The sequence below is a fragment of the Echinops telfairi genome, unplaced genomic scaffold (genome assembly GCF_000313985.2).
Source record: "Echinops telfairi isolate 266 unplaced genomic scaffold, ASM31398v2 ScPeMD7_3533;HRSCAF=4204_0, whole genome shotgun sequence".
Classification (NCBI taxonomy): domain Eukaryota; kingdom Metazoa; phylum Chordata; class Mammalia; order Afrosoricida; family Tenrecidae; genus Echinops; species Echinops telfairi.
In genome coordinates, this window is record NW_022107431.1 from 75,612,190 (window position 1) to 75,618,806 (window position 6,617).

Below are 6,617 nucleotides of genomic sequence, written 5' to 3' on the forward strand. Positions count from 1 at the left end.
CCAATTCGTCAAATAAACCACCCCAAACCCAAGCCCACTGCCTTCACCTGGATTCCACGCCATTTCGATCCTGTAGGACAGAGGAGAAATGCTGACTGAAGCCACAAACCTCAGATGTCCCCCCTGAGTGGATAGTGGCTTTGAGCTGTTGAACTTCATGGTTAACAGTCCAACATGTAACCAACTGTGTCATCAGGATTCCTTTTGAATCAATAAGATCATTTTATAAAATGTACAAGAACAGGCTTCAGTCAATAGGAAGATATGTTTTGATGTTTATTTCTATTTTTAAAATATTGCATTAAAATGGTCTTTATCATGATAACTGGGAGCCTGGTGGGGCAGTGATGAAGCATTCAGCTACTAACCAAAGGTCAGCAGATCTCGGTGGGAGAAAGCCGTGCCATCAGCTTCTTTAAAGTCACAGCTGTGGAAACACTCTGGGGCAGTTCCACTCTGTTCTCGAGTTCCTGAGTTACCATTCCCTGGAATGCCTCCTTGAACTTTATGTTTATCCTTAGCCTGGTTCTTGTTATTCCTAGAAATCACATGTAGTTATCTCTTGAAATATCCAAAAAACTCCCATCTGAAATAGATAAAGGCATTATAAACTAGTCTAGTTCCAAACTTTGGTGGTTACTATTTCATTACACGCACACACACACCTGCTAGGTGTCCCCCCTGTCCCTCCACCCCACCCCCGGGGATAATTAGTGACTCTTCAATTCTTTATTATATCATTTTTATGCATACTTTATGAAAGTCTGAAAGTTCAAGTAAATTATAACTAGTACTCCAAATCTATTAACTAGTTCCTTTCTCCAAAGGAGGTGCACTCGTGGTGGCATGGGCCAATTCTGCATCAGAACTAACTCATGGAGCCGCAGATCTGTCTCACTTCATGAAAACGCATATCGAGTAGCTTAGTTAACTCAGGTATATTCTAGTATATTTCAGCAAAGGGATTGGTAGTAGTAGGTCAGGGAAGGGTGGGGAGCCATAATAAAACTAAGTAGATAAAGATTTGAAGGAAACTGAAAGAGTTGTTGTTGGTGGGGTTGGGGGTGGGTTTTTTTTACCACCAATGCATCAATGCCTTTGGGAATTATAAAATAAAATATCTGGAACATAATGTTCCCGAAATATATCTTACTGCAGCATTTTTATGTTTCTGTGTGTATCTGTCGTGACACCACTTTGTTTATCACTTCATTGTAGCTCATTTCTAGTGGCTGGTCAAGCTTGGGTTTTACAGAAAGAGTTTCCCATTGAAGGCTAATGACGTTTCATGATACTATTGTGTTTTTCAGGAATTGTACATGATTGCTAAAATCCAATAAGCCCATTCTTGTAAATGATTGAAATTTTATAAATGAATCAATTATTTTGCCAAGAGACTAGTTATAAGCATAGATTATATTTTTTCTGGTCAACTGTTCCATGACCCATAGTTGAATTATTTTGTATCTCCCATCCTTTTTAATGATAGTGGCTCTTTTTACAAACATTTGGGAGAGTTTATAGGTTTACCCCTATTGACTTTGGCACTGCGTATATATTTACTTTATAAGAAATTTTGGAATTTGCCATCTCCTTTCTCTGTCTCACCGCTGCTGGCTGTGAACACAGTGGGCTCCTGTCGGTTGCTTCCTTGCAGAGCTCTGGCATGGCTTGGTGTTGGTTTTATTTCTTATGCTTAAAGACGCTGACCAAAAGAATTCCCTTCCTCTTTCCACACCCACATTACTAACTTGAGAACAAAATGACGTTGACCTGCTGAATATTTAATATTGAATCGAAAACCGTCATATCTAAAAATTAACATGGAAATAATTTTACACCTCAGAGAAATGCTCGGTAAAATATAACAATGTTTCCATCTATAGCCAGATTGCCGCCGAGCATGATATCCAACCATTGCTGGGAACCCCTTCGCTGCCCCTTTGGTTTTCAGTGTGGACCCTGGAGTAACATGTCAAGGTGTGTGATGATACACCATCTTTCCAGAGCATCACAACTTACACCCATACCATGCCGGGACATATTTGCATACGTTCGTTTTCAGATCTGAGCGTCTCATCAATAGCTCCTTGCTTTCTTCTTCCACACACTCAGACTCTATTTAGAGAAGTTGGGTATTTGTTTGATTTTTTGTTTTTTCTTTTCATCCTTAGCAGCATCTTTAGCAGTTTTACTTCAGGAGTTTGAGGTTTTCTTTTTTTCTTTCTCCTCCAAAATGAACTAGGTAATTGTTGTTGATAAAACATTGCCATGGCACCGCGTCTGCAAGGCATGAGGAGACGGCGCCGCGGCTCATTTCCTCCGCCAGGCTCTCTTCGCTGCCGTGTACAACACTTATTTCAAAGCTCGCCACAGCTTAGGACTGTCGTGATCCCCATTAATATAAAATCATTGACCCCTGCTCCCGCTGGGGCGACTAAATTACATTCTGCTGCTCAGCGGCAGCCGCACATGGGGCCCTTGCTTCTAGTCCTCGCCAGGTGCCTTGATGCCAGCGCGGCCCCTCCTCCGCCCAGGGTTTGCCTTTAATGAGGATTAGGCACCTTCAAAGATCCAGGAGGACCCACTCCCAGGATGGAAGCCTTGCTAATGGCATCTGGGCTTAGCGCAGGCAGTAATTTAGTGTCTCACAGGAGACTGGAGAGAGATTCATTTCTCGCATCTAAGAAATTGCAAGAATGTATAGTTTTGTGATTGGCTAACCTCCCTCCCCCCACCCCACCCCCACATGTTCCTTCTCTTTCTCCCTCTCCACCAGCACGCATTTAGAAACATTATGCCTAACTATATCATATTTTTATGAAACCCATAAGCCAGGCATGGTAAAACAGTACCCCCAAATTATGGAAATATTCCAAACGGAGTAATTCCTCTTTAACACCATTTATGGTGTGTGCTACAAGCAGAATTCCCCAGACTTAATTCACCTTTGCCGTTTGAATGGGGGCATTTCTTTATGAAACGGTGGATCACCTGCCCTGGAGTGTGCTCCATTTCTCCTCGGACCCTCTGAGGGCTGCCCTTCCACACAAGACTGGTCAGGGATTGCGCCTGCCTATGGTGAGTATGGGGTAGTACCACTGCCAACCCCAACCCCACCAGAGGAAGATGGGTACGGCCACAGGCATCATCCTTGCCAAGAATGTCAAAAGGCCAAAGCTGGAGAGTTAAGGAAGGAAATGTAGAAAATGGACAGTGAATGTGGAAAACATGAGAACCTTAGATAGTGGGACATAGGGAATACTCCTCCCGCATGTAAACTCCAGAAAAATGAAGAAAGTAATTAAAGATCAGTTACACGTATGGTATCAATCTAAGTGTGATTATGTGAGTGCTTATACATATCTTCCACAATTATTTTCAGAGTATTTAGATAAGTTCTTTATATAGAAAACTGCTACTTAATAGGAAGTTCAGAAGAGGCTTACTCTCAGAATAAGATCGGGTGTGGCGTTTGAAGTATTATTTGCGGACAATTCAGCTGGCTGTGTCTACTGAGGGAGGGATCTACATGTCAAAGGACAGCTGATGGGTTTAACCCAGCCAAACTAGAAAGCTCATGAGCCAGTTTCATCGCTGTTATTTTGCAGTCTGAGACTAACCCATGGTTTTCCTCAACCTAGTAGCTGTCAACGTTTAATTTTTCATTTTAAAATATATTGTGGCAAGAAACTGGGCCTTAATTCAATCCATACACACATTGAAAGCAGTCATCAGTGTAAAAGGAGATAGAATTTAATCAATAGTGTGCTGGTCACACTGGCTGTGCATAGAGACTCTGTCTGAATTTTCTACTCTACGATTCCTATCAGAAGAAACAAATTAAGTTTATGGCCATAGGGAATATCTGCAGAGAGTTCTTACTAACTGGGGAGAGGTTAAATGGTCTACTCTATTTAATTACAAAATTTATAAATACTATTTGTTGATAAAAATCCATTTTCAATAAAAAGCCCCGAGTCAACAATAAGAGGGGGGGAAAGTGAATTTCTGAGGGTTGAATTTATCTCTGCGCTATGTAAATAACTGTCAATGATATAAATAAAAATGATAGTCACTTTTTTTTTTCTTGGAAAGATGTGCTCTTGGCTTCTGAAAAAAATGTTTTTTTCCTCCTTGAGGTTTAATTGTGGTTCATGAAATTCAGTATCTGGATTAACAACTGGCTTCTGAAAGCTGATACCCAAACAGAGGGCTTTCTTTTCAGGAGGGTGTCCTAACCCCAGTCACATGTCTGCTAATTTGGCCTTTCTCTTAATCTCCCAAGAACTTGCTGAACAGAAGTGAAACTATGCACATGCTAATGGCTCGCGCTCTGCACACTCCCCTCTCTCCCCAAGAGTGTCTGGTGTGCAAAGCTGAGCTGGAACAAAGCTACACTAATTATTCCCCATTAATTTGTCTGCTTGAATGGTCCTAAACACCAGAGTGATTAATTAGCGCGAGGCAGCCGGGGCAGGATGTCACACCCTTCTCTGCGTTAAGTGTCGGCAAGGTTGTGCTCAAGTGTTGACAGCAGCATATCTTTAATTTTCTCCAAGAAGAAAAGTTTCATCAGTACCATTAATGTGAGCTTGGCTGGTTTGCAGGAATAATGTAACATGTGGAATGATATTACTGCTGTATAGGCATTTATTCTTTTTCCCTCCTTAGGGTACACTAAAACTTTATTTTGGCAACTTGGTTATTGAATAGTGTATTTCTATCATTGTTTCACTTTTACTTAATTACTTTTGTGCATTTTGCGGCAAAAAAAATGGATCATAAAATAGAAATTATTATTCATGATAGAGTAGTATGGATATAGATGAATGCGTAGATAAGAATTAGAATCAAAGAAAGAATGATGTTACAATTGAGTGTCCTTTTAGCATAATGCAACCTGCTCTTATGAATTGAAATGCACATAAATGTTAGTAAAAATCCAAGACCACTTATCCCTTAAATATGTAATCAATTTATTCAAAATCATATAACTGAAGAGTGTCTTATTTGGCCTGAGAGTCTAAGCCTTATGAACAATATTTTGCCCATTGCAGTCTTATAACGAGTAACATGTATAAATTAGTTGTCAAGAGTAATAACATAATAGGTGATGTTTAACACTGGCGTTATATTCCCACTCTCTTTTTGTGTGATTTTATTTGTCAGAGTGCTTTTCTTAAGAAAAAATTAACCATTTTAAACCAATTATATCCTGTTTAGAGAAGTGAACTGAATCAAATAAAGTTGCGGCTGCGTTGCTCTTTCTGCTGTTTTTAAGACCCAACTACAAACATGAGAACAGAAATGTAATATTACATAATAGGCAGCAGTCTGTTTCATTTGTTACATTATATCCCTTTGATGTTACGAAAATTTAAACTAATTCATTTTGCGACAGGCCTGCTGTTTTGTTCTGTTTTGTTTTCAAACAGTGGAAGGGGGGTGGGGGTGGATCGGGGAATTAGAGGGCCAAGGCAGCAGGCAATGAGAATGTGCTCCCCAATGCTTTCACAGACTTCCCCAAGCGCTATACAGACCCAAAAGGCTATTCAGCAGCAGGGGTGGGGGCACCAGGGGAAAGAAGGGGTCGCCTCTCCCATACCTTTATGTCTGCCATTGTTTGTCACTTGTCAATTTATTTCCCACACACCATCTCCAGCCATGCTGGGCCTCACCCAGGCTGCAGGCTGCATGACCTCTCCAACATAATTCTCTCTTTCTCAAATCCCCGCCTCTATAGTTGTATCTGTGTGTAATTTTTCTCCCAGACTCTCCCACTAGGATTATATGAGAGTATAAGAAATACTTGATAGAATGACTAAGGAACATGAGAGTTTCTCAGCCCATCCAGGCTGACCTTCTGTTGCATCTTGCTCTTGCTTCTCCTTCATTTTCTCATGTCCAACTTCTCCACAAACGTGCACACTATTGATCACATTTTTATTGAAGCACTGTGTATCATGAAAAGAACATGAACTCTGGCCAGGAATCCTAGTCTTCATATTATTGATCATTAATTTTTGGTAAATAAATTAACAAAGACAACAACTCGGACGTTTAAGGTTCTCAGCCTCATCTGCAAAATTGAGCTATTAATTTGTGCTCCACAGAGAAGAAATTGAAACAAGCAACAAGGCCCTCTTCTACTCTGATAACTCTAAGTAAGATACAAGGAAGTACGTGTGTGGTGCTTCACAGTGTATAAAATATTTGCATGTGTGTCAGAGCTAGAAAAGGACATCCAATTATTGACAATGTTTCTACACATTTAAAATGAGTCCCATTTATGAGTTTTACTACTTCTCATTTGTCCTATGGAAAAATAAATCTGGAAATGGTACTAACTTCCCTATACTAGGGATGAGAAACACTTTTGTTAAAATCTCACTGTAAGCTTGAGCTATGCTTATGTCTTCGAAAGAGGAGAGCCACAAATAAAGTGTCAACATTAAAAATGCCCGATATTCTGGTCGAAGCGCATGTGAGCCAATGAGGGGGAAAAGGAGAAGAAAAGGAAAGAGTGGAGCACATCCTGGCTCGCCGATCCCTGGGGACAATGTGCCTGTTCGGAACAGCGATGCACGGAGATGACCACGGGGCCGGCCCCACCA